Genomic DNA, 16,714 nt, shown 5'->3' with positions numbered 1-16,714 from the left:
CCCAAATGATTTTGAGTTTTGTTCCACATTGTTCCCCCTGTCTATCCAGGATCTCCTACAAAGATCCTCGAACCTGTGTCTTTTTGAGGCTGGGTCATCAAAGTTGATACAGCTTCTGCCTGGCTCTCTTAGAATGCTCACTTTGGGAACCTAGTTACCATTTTGTGAGGAAACCTGACACATGGAAAGGCCATGTAGAAGTTTTCTAGCTGATAGCTTCAGCTAAGATCTCAGCTGACAGCCAGCATCAACCCTCAAACCTGTGAGTGAATGGACCTTCAGATGAACCTGGCCCCCAGCCTTTGATCCAACCCAGCTAAAGCTGGGTGGAGCAGAGACAAGTTCTCTCCATGGAATTCTGCCTAAATTTCAGATTTGCAGGCAAAATAAATGCCATTTTTGTTTTAAGCCACTAAATTTTGGTGCAGTTTGTTACACAGCAAAGATAATCAGAATAGGCATCCACACTCAAGAGGAAGTCATCTTATTCTACATAGCTGTCTGTTCACTGCATGAAGAATTTTTAAGATCAACTGCCTGACATTGTTGGGTCCTGGATGTTAGAGGTAATTAAGAGACTCTCCCTCATTTCAAGAAGCATGTGGTCTGGTTGTGGCAATAAATGGGCAATGACACCATTATAGTATTCTGATGGTTAAATATTGCAATGGAGAGAACACAAATAGTTTAACTAGCTCTGATCAGACAAGTCAAAAAGGGTTCACATGGAAAACCTTGTGCTGGTCCCTTAGTGTGAACAAGAGTTCTTTGAAGGCATGAAGAGAGCATTCTAGTCAAGGGAACAGCAAGTGCAAGACCATGGAGGTGTGACTGAACATGTCCGGAGAACAGAGCCACTCTGTTCTCGCCATACTCTAGTAGACTGTGGAGAATACACTGGACAGAGACAGATAGGAGTCAGGAAAACCAGCAGAAGATGGTCAAGTTCATCCTGGCAAGGGACAGAAGTGACATTGGGAGGAGAGTCAATGTAGTTGATGATATTTAGATGAGGGAAGTGAAGGAAAAGGAAATAGGGACAATGCTAGTATTTCTGACAAAAGAAATTGTCATTTGCTAAGATAAAGAACTCTGGAGGAAGAATGATTGGCAAGGGAGTTGAGTTTATTTTTTGATTTATTGAATGTGAAGTGTATATTAGTTAGAATGATTTCAGTACAGGAAATAGAATATCAAACTGGAAGCAGCTTAGAATAGAGACATGTGTTATCTTCTGTAGCATGTCCCAGGGTTAATTCACTGGTACTATTACATAACTGACTCAGAATTTTTCTATACTTTTGGTCTGCCTTCCTCAGCTCATTAGCTTTGTACCTGGGATTGTCCTCTGATGATTGCAAAGTGACTTCTGGGGATCCAGGTGTCATCTCAAGACACTAACTTCTAGTAAAGAGAGTAGTTTCCAGACATGAGCCTCTTGTAATATAGATGAAAACTTTTCCCAGAAGCCGTAGTTCCTTTGATCAGGATCAGGTCACCTGTCCATGTCCTAGCTGCAAGGTCAGCTGGGAGAAGCACTAAATGGCCTTTAAAATTCCTGAGTGGGAAATGAACTTTGACAAAGAAGTTTAAGGGAAAAAAAAAAAAAAAGACAGTGAGAGAATTATTGGGGAGTTACAAATCAGGCATGCCTGTGGAGCATCTAGGTAGAGACATCAAGTAAACAGCCATGTATGCAGGTTTAACCCTCAGGTTAATACTCTAGGATAGAGATTTTAAAGATAACATTGTGTATGAGTTTGTCTTACATTTGCTGAATGCTATGCTAAGCACTTTACATGACTATCTCATTAATCCTCTTACTTTCTTGGGGGATTTGGATCCCAGGCAACTTGAAGCCCTATGACTTTTCAAGCCCATGTGGTTTGGTTTTGTTCCTCTGTTGAGTGGATGGAAAAGGTCTCTGAGGAGCCTGACAGTCCCATAGGGGCTTCCCTTGTCTACCTGCCCTGGATGGGTGACTCTGTACCTATATCCTGGATTAAGTGAAATTCTTGAGGCAGAAAAAGGGAGGTCTCTGGGTCAGGCAAAGAATACTAAAAAGATGTTTACTTGTGTTTTATTGACTATGCAAAGACATTCAACTGTGTGGATCATAACAAATTATGGATACCATTGTGAAGAATGGGAAATCCAGAACACTTCATTGTTTGTCCTCATGTCCTCATGTCCTCATGAGGAACCTGTAAATAGACCAGGAGACTGTCATTCAAAAGAAATACTGCATGGTTTAAAGTCAGGAAGAGTGTGTATCAGGGTTGTATCATTTCACCACACTTATTTAATCTGTTGACCGAATAATCCAAGAAGCTGGTCTATGTGAAGAATGTGGCATCAGGATTGGAGAAAGACTTATTAACAACCTGTGATATTCAGACAATACAAGCTTGTTTGTTGAAAGTGAAGATGACTTGAAGCAGTTACTGAAGATTAAAGACTACAGTATGCAGTATGGATTACACTTCAACATCTAAAACCAAAACCAAACTCACTGCCATTGAGTCAAATCCAACTCATAGCGACCCCTCCTTGGGTTTCTGAGGCGGTATCACTACGGAAGTAGTTTGCCCAATCTTCCTTCTGAGGAGTGGCTGGTAGGTTTGAGCCCCTAGCCTTCTGGTTAGCAGTCAAATGCCTTAGGCACTATGCCGCCAGAGCTCCCCACTTCAACACTAAAAAAAAAAAAAAAAAAAAAAAAATCCTTACAACTGGATCAATAAGTAGCATCATGAATAAAGGAGAAAAGATTGAAGTTGTCAAAGATTTCATCTTAGATCCACAATCAACACCCACAGAAGCAGCAGTCAAGAAATCAGATGTCATATTGCACTGGGAAAATCTGGGGCAAAAGACCTCTCTTTAAAGTGATTTGGAGCAAAGATGTCACTTTGAAGACTAAGATGAGCCTAATCCAAGCCATGGTATTTTCAGTCATCTCATACACATGTAAAAACTGGACAATGAATAAGGAAGACTGAAGAAGAGTTGATGCTTTTGAATTGGAGTGTTGGCGAAGAATACTGAATGTACCATGGACTGCCAGAAGAACTAACAAATCCATCCTGGAAGAAGTGCAACAGGAATGCTCCTTGGAAGCCAGAATGGCCACACTTTGTCTCACCTACTTTGGTCATGTTGTTAGAAGGAACCATTCCCTGGAAAAGGATAAGATGCTTAGCAAAGTGGAGGGTCAGCAAAAAAGGGGAAAATCTTCAACAAGATGGATTGACACAGTTGCTGCAATGAAGGGTTCAAGTATAGCAAGGATTCTGAGGATGGCACAAGACAAGGCAGTGTTTTGTTCTGTTGTACATAGGAGCTGACTATGAGTCGGAGCTGACTTGACAGCACCTAATAACAACAATAACAAAGTAGAAGGTCAGTGATATAGGGGAAGTCTCTAAACGAGATGGGTTGACTCAGAGGCTGGAATGAGAGGCTTAAGCATAGCAAAGATTATGAGGATGACACAGGAATGGGCAGTGTTTTCTTCTGTTGTAAATAGGGACAGGAACCCACTGTACAGCACCTAACAACAACAATTGAGTCAGGGTTAGGGATAGGGTGCTTGGGAGAACAGCTTAGTTCTAGACCACTGGGGAGCCCTAGAACCCAGGTGCAAAGACCTGTGCTCCCTAGGAATATAGAAATTAGAGAAATAGCTATGGTGCTAGTCAAAGATTGAATCAGGAGCTTTCAGTACAGGGTTTGGAAGGTATCCCTGTGGGTGGCGGCCACAGAATGCTACCTACAGAAGTAACAGCTAAGGAAGTATGACTTCAAAGTTGTCTTGGACTAGTTTGGATTATATCACAGGGCCCTTTCTCCAGGCTCACCTGAGGCTGAGCCTTAAGTTCACACCAGCTGAAAGAGCTTAGCCTGGGTAGGCATATTGTAGGACACAGAAACCCTAAAAGGCATATGATGAGACAACTTCCCAGGAGGCTTGGAAACTTGTTTAGGTTCTGGCTTGGCTGGACCCAGTGTCTAGCATCGTGCCTGGCTGTGGCAGAGGCAGTAGTGATCACCAACATTCCACCCGCTCATGGCCAGCACACTCCCCCACATCTCCTTCCCCCTTGCATGTGACCCATGAGTTAGTGAATTGTCTCACCATTTGACTCAGTGAATAAGAAGTCTTCTTATGAGGTGGCAGAGGCCCAGATCAAAGTAGCCTAAATCAAGAGTGGAAGGGTAGAAGAGCTCAGGTTATAGATTTTGAGTGAGAGAAAAATAAATCTGGGAGATGTTTGTTACTGTAGCATAATTTCACCTATCCTAACTAATATACAAGCACACAATATACATTAAATACACAACCATTAAAATTATAGCTATGGACTGGTTATATGACCTTAAGCCAGTCTCTTCCTCTCTGAGCCTCAGTTTCTTCATCTGAAAAATGGGAGTGGTCATACCAGCTTCATGGGATCGTTGCAAAGACCAAATATGCCAGTACTTGACCCATTATGGGACACATACTAGGTATTCTCTACTTGTTAATTTGACTTCCCCTTCCATGAATGAGACACAAAGAAGTGGGAGGGAAAGACCCTGGTCTGGAGGAGGGCACAGGGTGATATGGCATGTGCAATATCCTTTCAGGCAGGACATTACACTCCCTGAGAATCAGCTGAACTTGGGGCTGGAGCTGTCATTCTGGCATTCTGACTGGTGGGTTTTAAAAGTGGGAGGAGGTAAATTTAACCTTCCTGGTTTAGCAAGGCTCCCCAGAACTCTTCTCCCCCATCTGAAATATGGGTGAACATCAAGATACCTTTCTAATTGGTGGCCACTTTACTCCTTTACTCTCCCACCTTCAGAATGGAAGCTAGTGGTTCATGGCTGACCTAGAAATCCTTCCTGAGAGGTGAGGGAGAGGTCCAGGGAGCTCTGCCAGCACTGGTTCCCTTACCTGGTTTTGCTCAGGAAATCTTTGCTCTGAGTCTCCTGCTATTTCTATGTGTCCAGGTGTAGGTGCAGAGACAAGAGAAGGAGACAGTTCGATTATTCCCTTACTGGAGGAGTGGAAAGGAATGGTACTGTGTACTTGTGGGGTTTGTTGACCTTTCAAGGGTCGTCAGTGAACAGGCTGGAGAAGAGGTCCTGGGGCTAGACTGAGAGAGAGAAGCTACCTACAGGAACCAGGGAAGGCCCACAGCCCATGTTCACATGGCCCAGGGGCATCTGAGTGACCCTGTAGGACAGACTTGGGTTCAATTTCTTTCCAGAGCCCTTTTTTTTTGTGTGGTCTGTGCAAGTTGCTTATGACTTCTGTTTTCTCATCTCTAGAAAGGAGAACACACTTGTCTCACAGAGCCATCAGGTAGAAGGACTGTCTATGGTGCCATGGCATGGGATGGGTGTCACAATAATAGACAAAATCTGCAGTCGAATGGGGCCTCCATCTGAGAAGGGCTCCCCAAGCTGGGGTCTAGGAGTAGAGTAGCTGATCAACTGGCCCTGCTCAGGGCAGGGACCACAGACCTGGATTCTTAGTGAGTGGGCAGGCAGGACAGGAGATGGGACTTCTTGCAGCTTTGGGACTGGGCATCCCTTCCTAGCATCCCACTTGGCCTTGGGAACAGGATGCTGATTATGGGCCTCCCTCCCCAGCTGTTCCTCACGCTCCAGAGCTCCAGATAAATTGTTTCCGCTTGAATACCTCCTCCTCCCCCAGGCATCTTCCTCTTGCAACACCTCAGCTGGGGAGTAAACACTGGCCCTATCTCTCTCCACCACCCCTGGTTCTCTGCCAGCCACAGGCTCACCCTCCTCCAGCCCAGCCCAGCGCCAGCCAGATGTGCTCGTGACTCCCACAGCTGTTCCCTTGACCCCTGAGTCAAAGCTCCTTCTGTCAAGGGATTACTCCTGCCTCCCTGCTTCCACAGCAGGCCCCTCTCCCACCTCCCTATAAGGGTGGGAATTTAGAGTTTGAACGCTGTCTTTTAACTGGTGTTTTCTCTCCCACCCTCCACTTTTTAGCACCCTGTATAGACTCCTGCCCTTGGCAACATTATAAAAGATGCTGGTTGTGTCTTCACTGTGTCACCCAGGACCCTGTTTCACAGTCTCTTAGGATTTATCTCACCTAACAGCCACCCAGGCCCTCTAAGTGCTCTAGAATCTTCCTGAGAAGCTGTATGAGTGCTCTAAACTCAACACCTTGCCCTCCCAGAGTCCATGTTCCTTTTAGGGTCTCCATGTGGTCTCATCTTCCCAACAGGAGTTACCTTTACTCCCTCCTGCCCTATCTCTGGCCCCACCCAAGATCTCTGGGGAGCTGAGGCTCCATGATCAACCCCGTAGAGAGAAGAGGGCTTCTGGTCTCTCCTGACCTCCCTAGGCTGCTGGTTCTGGAGTCAGATATTAAGCAAACAGGGCCTCTTTCTGATCCCTGTAGGAGTTTGGAAATGCTGATCCAGCCTTTCTGGGCCTCCACATTCTCAGTTTAGCATCAGGCCATAGCTCCATCACTGCCCCACTTTCTCTGATAGACAGCAAGGATGTCCATGCCTGTCTGCTCAGATGACCTAAATAGGACACTGATGGATACTCTCAGATATAATCTCAATCTCAATCTCAATCTCTTTCACTCTCACTCACACACACACTTGTACACACATACAAACACACACAGCATAGTAGGAGAAAAGGAAAGGAAGTGTTACCTTCCACCTCTTCTAATAATGGCATATCCCACAATCTTTTGTATGTGTGTGTGTGTGATAAAAATATATGTAACAAAACATTTGCCAATTCAACAATTTTTACATGTACAATTTGGTGACATTGATTACATTCAACATGTTGTGCAACCATTACCACTATCCTTTTCCAAATTATTCCACCATTGAAACGTCAACAATCGTTTAATATAATATAGCCTTATGGCCATGGTAGAAAGACTATCAAGGGAAATGGTGTGAAAGAAAGATCTTCCGGCTCAGATTGCTGTGAGTTGTCAGCCTGAGGATGGAGGAGATGTGGTTAGAGGATGAGACCTTTTCTCTGGGTACTTCCTCCCAGAAATCAAGGGTTTACTCTTTCCCAGCCCCATCCCCTGAGTCTGAGAGCCAGACCTGGCTGGGCTGCTGCTCCCACACCAAGCCTTTCCAGAGCCCACCTTTCTCACCTGAAATCCCTCTATCTCATTGTAAATTCTTGTCTCTAGCTCCAGAGAGCTAAGGAGCTCTGGTGGTGCAGTGCCTAAGGTATTTGACTGTTAGCCAGAAGGTAGGCGGTTCAAATCCACAAGCTGCTCCAAGAAGAAAGATGGGGCGATCTAATTCTGTAAATATTTACTGCCTCAGAGCCACTATGAAATGGAATTGACTCAATGGCAAGGAGATTGTTTTTTTGTTTTAGCTCAGAGATCTTTCCATAGTTCATCGTCTTCTCATTCCCTGAAGTTCCTAGGTTCTGAACTGATTACTCATGACCAAGGAGCTGATGAGAGAAAAGGACAGTTAGCGGAAGGGACTTAGAAGTCTTTTTTTAGAAAATCATTTTCTCCTTTTATAAAAAATATAAGGAGCTCTGGTAGCATAGTGGCTAAAGCACTTGACTGCTAACCAGAAGGCTGGCGGTTCAAACCCACCAGCCACTCCTCGGAAGGAAGGTTGGGCAATCCTACTTCCATAGTGATACTGTCTCGGAAACCCAAGGAGGGGTCGCTATGAATCGGGGCCGACTTGACGGCACATAACAACAACAACAACAACATAAAAGATATAATTGAGGCCCAGAAGTAGTAGCTGGTAATGACAGTAGCTACAATTTACTTAGTATTTCCTGTGTACCAGACACTGAGCTTTGTATTTCACTATATTACCTCATTTAATCTTCATAATAATTCCCTGAGAAAAGTACTATTATCATTTTACAGACAAGATAGATGAGTTTGGTGAGATTAAATGACACCAGGGTACACACTAGCATGTGTTAGAAGCAAGATTCCAACCTAGGTTTGTCTGACTTCAAAGTCCAGGGCCTAAAGCCACTCACTGTACCACCTCCAGTATAGAAAAGGAATTTGAGAAGTGATTTTTCCAAAATCACACAACAAATTTTGCATTCAGGTAGCCCCAGAACCCAGGCTGTCATCACCTGTTATCCATCCTTAGGAGCCAGGTCCTTGGTGAGCAGTTTCTAAGATCTGAAGGCCTGAAGGCTTCATGTTGCCTATAGCTCTGGTCCCTTCCCTCTTGGACCCTGCTCAGCCCTGGACTGTGAAAACATCTGAGCATGGAGGGACCTGAGCGCTCATCTTGCTGAACTCCTCACTGCGACTTCTCAAGTTCATGAGTCAGCTGAGACAGAGCCTAACTCCCAGACCAGCCCCTCTCCACTCTGGCTCCATTCTGTGACCTGTGCCCAAGGCCACATCAACTCCAACAGTATTTTGCTAGTCAAGATTTGTTGACAAAACATAGCTAGACAAGTATCTGAAGTTCAAGCTATGATTTTACAAAATAGAATAGCACTAGATTGATTATTAGTCTCCCAAGGAGGAGTTTGTGCCTTAATAGATTAACATTGCTGTGTTTATTAATACACAGTCTGATCTATTACAGATTGCAGTTGCTACAGAAGCACATGAAAAGCAATTACTTGTCATCAATGTCCCTGAACTGTAAATATGGTAGTTGTTATGTTAGTGAGTGGCTTGTGTATGTTTTCACCATAATAAAAGTTAAAAAAAAAAAAAGTAATTACTGATACTGCTTATGTATAAATTAAAATTTTGTGAGATTTTTTTCCCTTGTTTAAAGACATTAGGGTCATGGTTTATTAGCCTAATACTATCATTAGTGTTTCCTAGTTCATTGAGTACTGTTTGGGGTCCTAAAAGTTTTCAAGCAGCTATCAGAGGTGCAACAGTTGGTCTTTATCTGACCAGAGCAGCAGAGAGAAAAAGGAGAGCCTGGAATCAGAGAAAGGACTAGACTATATGTCTGAGTACCTCCATTAACATCTATCTCCTTTGCCATGAGAACAGAAGAAACCAGATGGTGCCTAGTTACTCTTATTGAACATTTGATCTCACTGCTGTTGAGTTAGATCCAACTCATAGCAACTCTCCTTGGGTTTCTGAGGTGGTATCACTATGGAAGTAGATTGCCCAACTTTCCTTCCAAGGGGTGGCTGGTGGGTTTGAACCTCCAGCCTTCTGGTTAGCAGTCAAATGCCTTAGGGATTATGCCACCAAAGCTCCCAAAGATTCTATAGCAGAGTCATAATCAAAAAGAAGGAAGGCAGAAAGAGTTTTAATATTCCTGGAATTCAGATTTCTGTCTTTCATGGAAGTTGGAGTAACCTACATAGACCATTGCCCTTAGGTGTCCTTTTGAATTCTGAGCCTTGAAAAAGCTGGTCCCTAAAAGCCACCTTTGAGTCAAACAACGGACCATTTTTCTTTGATCATTGTGCTCTTTGAAGAATTCTCTGGAAATAGACTCCAAGGGTCAGATTGGAAGATATGCTTAGGGTAAATCAGTAATAATTTTAATTGTTCCTCAAGACAATGATGTATGAAAATCCTTCCTGACCACCAATTTCTCAGTTCTGTTCCCATCTTTTTTCCCATAGCAATGCTGATAAGATTTGGTATGTTGTTGTTGTTGTTATATGCCATCAAGTCGGCCCCAACTCATAGTGACCTCTCCTTGGGTTTCCGAGGCAGTATCACTGCAGAAGTAGATTGCCCAGCCTTCCTTCCAAAGAGTGGCTGGTGGGTTTGAACCACCAGCCTCAGAAGCAGTCAAGTGCCTTAGGCACTATGCTACCAGATCTCCTAAGATTTAGTATAAGAATTGTAAAAGTTCTCATCTTGGGAACATTTCTGACACTACCGTAGAAAAGTTATTCTGATTTGCAAATCATATGTTCAATAAACTTCAATCAATTTCTAAAAAAAAAAAAGACTTGGTGGCAAGTCCCAACAAGTCCTCTCTGAGGAGTTAAGATTAGCACAGGGACCTCAGTATGACTCATAGAGATGGCTGAGGTCAGGCCAGTCTGGCTCTTGTTACTGGTCTCCTCTGATTCACCAGTGGGGGGCGGGGGGGAGGAAGTGGTCCAAGACCTTTTCCAGCTGCCAGCTTCCTCTTTCTGCTTCTAACTGATTGGGTGCTGCAGGGTGAGGTTGGGACCTTACCCATTTCTCAGCCTTGGAGCCTGGGCCACCAGGAGCAGCTTGGAAGCTGGTCAGGGTTTAGGTTTAGGGATTCCCTGCTTTGGGGTTCACTCTGATGGTCTCCAAATCTCTTATCTTATCCATCCTCCCCAGTGCCCCCAAGATCCAGCTGATGGGTTTACACTCACCTTCTCTGCTTCAGAGGGAAAACCCCAGGTCAGGATGCAGCCTGGGTATGTCAAGCCCTGCTTGTCTTGCAGTGACTCCTCAGATTTCATTTACCCTTCAAAGGTGTGCTGGGCCCACTACTAGTGCAAGAGATGCACTATTTGTGTGTGTGTGTTGTCACTATCACAATGGTAGAGCCATGGAGGGGTCAACAGATCATGAGTTAGTTGTGTGTGTGTGTGTGTGGGGGGGGGTTAGGCATACCTCTAGATGTTCCATAGGGACCCTAGGGTCCTCCTTTCTGAAATCCCAGGTCAGGGCCAGCAGAACTCAATTTCCCTGTCTATAAGATGGGAGTTTGGATAGGTGGCCTATAAGTGTCTCAACCCTGCATGCTCATTTTCCCGGGCTGTCTATTTTTCACAGATATTGCCTCCTGGACCCCATTTGCTCTTGTCAGACACCATGCCTTGGCTTGGCTCTGAAACAGATATTCACTATATTCTTAAGCTCTATTCTCAGTCTACTTCCTGGAGGTACCTGCCAAGGGGCAGCAAAGGCCACCAGTGTGTCCTTGGTCATTGCAGACCTTGCCATAGGGCAGGAGGGAAGAAGCAGGAGAAGGAAGGGGATGGGTTGATTTCCAGTAAAGCCCCGTGACTTCTGCCAACAGTCAGTCAGTGGCTGAGTGCCCTGGCCCTGCCAGCATCCCAAAGATTTCAGTGGTAACCTAGACATTCCCTTTCCCCTTCTCCCCTCTTCTTAAAGAACATGGTAAGATGTGATACTTTGTAGAATGTGACTTGTAAATGGAATAATCCTCTTTGGAAGGAAGTGGGGACCAGGATTTGCTGCTCTGTGGGCTTCAGTGGAACTGCCATTTGAAGGGAATGGTACTTCCCCAACCCAAGAATGAAGACGTGATCAGAAGCATCAGGGAGCAGGGCTTTCCTCCAGTGAGACAGGGTAGGTGGGGAGACAGAGGTGGACCTGGCAGGGAGAGTTGGCTATTGTGCCTGCCCTTGGCCTAGCATAGGGCAAAGCCAGTGAGAGACTGGTGAGAGTTGAGAGCAACATCTGTAGCTATAGTCCCTGGAGCCACCTGCCTTGGAGCTCAAAGACTTATTAAAACACCAACCCTAGAGAAAAAAAAAAGGGGCAGTGCTCCTTTATCATACTGTTACCCTGATGGATACAGCAGACACCAGTTAAAAAATCAGCAAAGGACATGAACAGATGTTCCACATGCGTTAGGATCCCAATCATACTGGCTGGGCTATAGCCGTTGCTCGGTTGAGTGGGAAGTTAGTCAGGCCAGCTGGTAGGGAACAAGGAACTGTGCCACTCCTTGAGGGTAAAAGATCCTTTAGATCTTGTCAGGGGTAGGGAAGAGAGTCCTATAAACTCACTGTCATCGTGTCATTTCTGACTCATAGCAACCCTTCCTTGGGGTTCTGAGGCGGTATCTCTAGGAAGTAGATTGTCCAGTCTTCTGGTTAGCAGTCAAATGCCTTAGACACTACACCACCAGAGCTCCCAGAACGTATTATAGAAGGAAGGAATATAAAGGAATCATGTATCCAAAGGGAAAGGAAGGTACTATGGTAGGTCAAGGCAAGTCTACTCAACTGGACATTCCTTGCCCATGGACAGGGGCTGGGTCCTGTTGGTCTCTGTAGCCCCCAGTGATTGAGTGCTGAGGATACCAAATTGGTGGATGCTGACCCGACACAGTCTTGTACCCTGCAAAAGCTGAGATGAGCCAGGTTTAAGGCAGCCGTGTGCTGGGGAAGCTGCGGCCACACACTGAGTGGGCCCGAGCCAGGGCAGAAATTTGCCTCTCTGGCTCACCCCACGCCTGCAGGGCAGGTCTGGCTGTGCTGCCCAAGGCCACCCTGTGTGTAGAGAGAACAGCTGGCCTGCCCATAAGAGCCCAGCATGTTCTGTATCCTCCCCACTTCATTCCTACTGCCCCCAGGGACTGATGAGGCCAGCTCAGGTCATTCCAACTGACATCCCTCAGCAAACAACACCCAACCCTCACCTCCCTGGCCTTGTTTACAACACCATCTTTGATCTGGAATGCAAGGTTGAGGCTTGAGGAAGAACTCATAACACTACCTAGGAGAAAACCCACCCCCAAAGCCCCTTCCCAGAGCCAAAGAGTCTCTCTCCTCTACTGAAGGAATGGCAGGTAGATATTAGGCATATTTCTAAATATCTCTGTATCCTTAGCTCTGATTTTGACTGGCTGGACCAGAGGTGGTCTAATGTGCAATGAGATGACAGAGGCCTCTTTTAAGAAGGAAATCTCTGGGACACCACTGTTGCCTTCCAATGTCAAGCTCTGGGCCTTCTCCATGGCAGGGGCTTCTCATCCATCCATCCACCTATCCACCAACTTATCCATCCATTAACTCATCCTGCATTCCATTACCTGCCCCTCCGTTTTCCTACCCTCACTCTATCTACACTGAACTTCTGAGTACCTTCTATTCCATGGAACTTCTGAGTACCTTCTGTTCCGTGAAACTTCTGAGCTTTGACATAGCTGTTTCCTACCCTTTGGACACTTGCTCATCCCAGCCCCCTTTGCTTGGCAGCCCCCTACTCACCCATCTAGGTCAGCTATTACTGCTTCTGGGAAGATTTCATGGAATGCCTGCCCCTCTAAGCTGGTAACTTTCCTCAGTGCTCCTACAACTCCCTTGGATGTCTCCTATTGTAGCATTCATCATTCTGGGTTTTCTTTGTCTAGAAGAATAAATGAATTATGTATTGCTTACCTTCTGCATTGTGAACCCTACATGGGATACTTGGGACAGAAGTGAAGAAGGCACTTCATCCCCCTACCCACACAGTTTAAAGGGAGAGGGAAGTACCTAAACTACTGTCAGAACACAGTGTACTCCATCCTTGTGGTTGATATGTCTGTGACTTTTGCTTCAGTTTTATTTCCATCATCATCCTCTTCCTTATCCTCATCCTCATGATCACCTTTTTTAACACTTTTGTTGACTATAGAAGAATTGATGCATTTGAATTACCATGTAGGTGAAGAATGTTAAATATACATGGATTGCCAGAAGAATGAACAAATCTATCTTGGAAGAAGTATAGCTAGAATCTTCCTTAGAAGCAAGAATGGCCAGACTTTGTCTTTTATATTTTGGTTATCTAATCAGAAGAGACCAGTCCCTGGAGAAGTATAGTATGTTTGGTAAAGTAGAGAGTTAGCAAAAAAGGGGAAGACCTTCAATGAGATGGCTTGACACAGTACCTGCAACAATAAGCTCAAGTATAGAAAAGATTGTGAGGATGCGTAGGAGTAGTCAGTGTTTTGTTTGGTTGTACATAAGATCATTATGAGTCAAAACCAACTCAATGGCACTTAACGATAACAACAACATTGAGGAGTAATTGATGTATAGTAAAATGCACTGAAAAGTGCATTGAAAGAGGTCTTTTGTAGTAGATTTGCCCAATGCAATACATTGTGTGATATCTTGACTGCTGTTTTCTTTGGTGTTGATTGTAGAACCAAGTCATATGAAGTCTTTGACAACTTCAATCATTTTTCCATTTATGGTGATGATGCTTAGAGGTCTAGTTGTGAGGATTTTTGTTTTCTTTATAATGAGGTGTAATCCATACTGCAGACTGTATTCTTCAATCTTCATCAGTAAGTGCTTCAAGTCATCCTCACTTTCAGCCAACAAAGTTGTGTCATTAGCGTATCACAGGTCATTAATGAGTCTTCCTCCAATCCTGATGCCAAGTGCTGAAGAGCAAAGATGTCTCCTTGAGAACCAAGGTACACCTGACACAAGCCATAGTATTTTCATTTGCCCCATATATGTGTGAGAGCTGGACAATGAATAAGAAAGACTGAAGAAGAGTCCATGCTTTTGCGTTGTGATGCTGGTGAAGAATCCTGAAAGTACCATGGACTGCTAAAAGAACTAACAAATCTATCCTGGAAGAAGTGCAGCCAAAATGTTCCTTGGAAACGAGAATGGCCAGATCTCATCTCACCCACTTAAGTCATGTTGTAAGAAGGAACCATTCCCTAGAGAAGGATATCATGCTTGGTAAAGTGGAGGGTCAACGAAAAAGGGGAAGGCCCTCAACAAGATGGATTGACACAGTGGCTACAATGATGGCCTCAGGTATAGCAAAGATCATGGAGCTGGTACAGGACCAGGCAGCGTTTTGTTCTGCTGTGCATGGGGTTGCTATGAGTTGGAAACAACTCAATGAGACCTAACAACAACCAAAGTGCACACGTTTAAGATACACAACTTGATAATTTCTAACACATGTATATACCCATGAAACTGTCACCACAGTCAAGATAATAAGCATCTCCATCAGCACAAAATTTCCTTTGGTAATCCCTTCCCCTTGCCCTTCACCCTGCACTCCCCACTCCCCATCCCCAGGCAATCTTTGCTCTATTTCCTGTCACTATAGATTATATTTTCTAGAATTTTACATAAATGGAATCATACAGTATGAACCTCTTTTTGCTTGTTTTCTGTCATTCAGCAGAATTATTTTGAGATTCATACACTTGTTGCATGAATCAGTAGTTCATTCCTATTATTGCTGAGTAGTGCTCCATTGTAAGGATACACCAGAATGTGTTTCTCCATTGACCTGCCATGAATATTTAGGTCATTCCTGGTTAGAGGTTATTACAAATAAAGCTGTCCTACATGTATACAAGTCTTTGTACAGGTCGTTATGTGAATGCATGTTTTCATTTGTCTTATCACCATCTTCAGGCACTGACTCCTCCAAGTATGAGGGAGGGTAGCCTGGTTTAGGACAAAAAAATGGAAAGGGAAGCAGGGAGGAACAAGGTAAGGACAGTGCCACTTGATTGGGCAGAGGCCTTGTTAGCAGGGGCCATGAAAGGATGGGTCAAGCTTCATGAGAGTGCCTGCTTTCACACACCCAATAGAGGGTCATACCCAGAGTCCCTTTCCCCACATCTGGCTGCAAAGGAAAAAATCTTTTAGAGGCTTATTGATTCAACTGCTTAGAATGGAGAAGTAGTGACCAGCACCATTCTGTTCCCATTGGGGCAGAGAACAGGGAAAGTGCTTCTTTCCCCATATTCTAAGTTACTAAGTGTACACACACACAGTAGAGTTCTCTGCAGCTCACCAGAAGCAGAAGGGCTGGGAGCTGAAGGGCTGAGGACCTAGAAGTTTGGTGGTACCTCAAGTTCCCAAGGTAGATTTTCTGACTGAAAGCGTGGCCTTTCTGCCTTCACCTGGGATGGAGCTACTCTGGCCTAACCTCAGATAACCATGGGACCATTGACTGAGGAGACAGCCGAGACATTGAAGAGTTTGAAAAACCTACTGGTTTTCAGAGCTGCTTTTAATCCCTCAGCCTACCCCCTGCCTCTTCTTCTGGAGCTCTAGTTTAGCCATATTTCAGACCCTCAACCCTTGCACACCAGCCCTTCTTGCATGCTCCCCCTACTTAGCTTCCTCAAATGGCTAAGTTAGCCTTCAACCCCTTCCTACTCCTAGCTTGCCCTGACACAGGCCCCCACCCCCACCCCTGAGGATCTTTCCATCTTCAGAATGAGCCATTTCTGTCCTTGGCCCCAATTCCCAAGGCCTTTCTCACTTTCCTCCCCCTCTAGGAAGGTTCCTTTGATCAGTTCAAGTCACTCCCTCAACCTAGTTTACCACCCTTAGCTCTTTTTTACAAGTCTTCTATCCTGAAGTGACTCCCTTGCAGAACCTTAAAGAGAGGAAACAGGATTGTCAGCATCTCCAAGTTTTCCTGTTTGCCCTTCTCCACCTGCAGGCTGAACCATGCTGGGCACTAGGTAAGGGGACTTATAGTCTGTTGCTATGGGTTTAGCCTACTTCATCAGAACCAGTGGCACAGAATTGCCAGGGCCTGGTGAGGAGAGAGGAGAAACAAAAATGAGTGTTTCCTTGTATCTCCCATTGGATTGGGTCTCAAGAAACTGCAAAAGAGCCAGGGTGGGGACTAGAAGCCAAGGATCCTGATCTCCCATTGGGTGCTCATTGAGGCAAATCTGATTATACTTCCCCATGCCCTTGCATGGAGTTATTTGTACTAGTAGGTCAGAGAAAAAGACCAATGAGACACCATGGTTGCCTTCAGGGAGCTTGCAAGTCAGTTAGGGAAGGAAGAAAACCAGCTGTGCAAATACTACAAAAAGACTCTCAGGACACAGGATGCAAAAACTGAGTCTGTCTGATTCCAAACACAGAGTATATAGTCCGTGAACCTAGCAAAAGAAGAAGACCTTTGAGAGTGTTTCATGATTGAGACAACACTGGAGCTGGCCTAGAAGAACAGCCATGTTGGCCCTGACAAGTGGTATGGAGGACA

Source organism: Orycteropus afer, unplaced genomic scaffold (genome assembly GCF_000298275.1).
Source record: "Orycteropus afer afer isolate SDZICR_OR568_19922 unplaced genomic scaffold, OryAfe1.0 scaffold00065, whole genome shotgun sequence".
Classification (NCBI taxonomy): Eukaryota; Metazoa; Chordata; class Mammalia; order Tubulidentata; family Orycteropodidae; genus Orycteropus; species Orycteropus afer.
The sequence above is the reverse complement of the archived record's forward strand: the minus strand, read 5'-3'. Positions refer to the sequence as shown.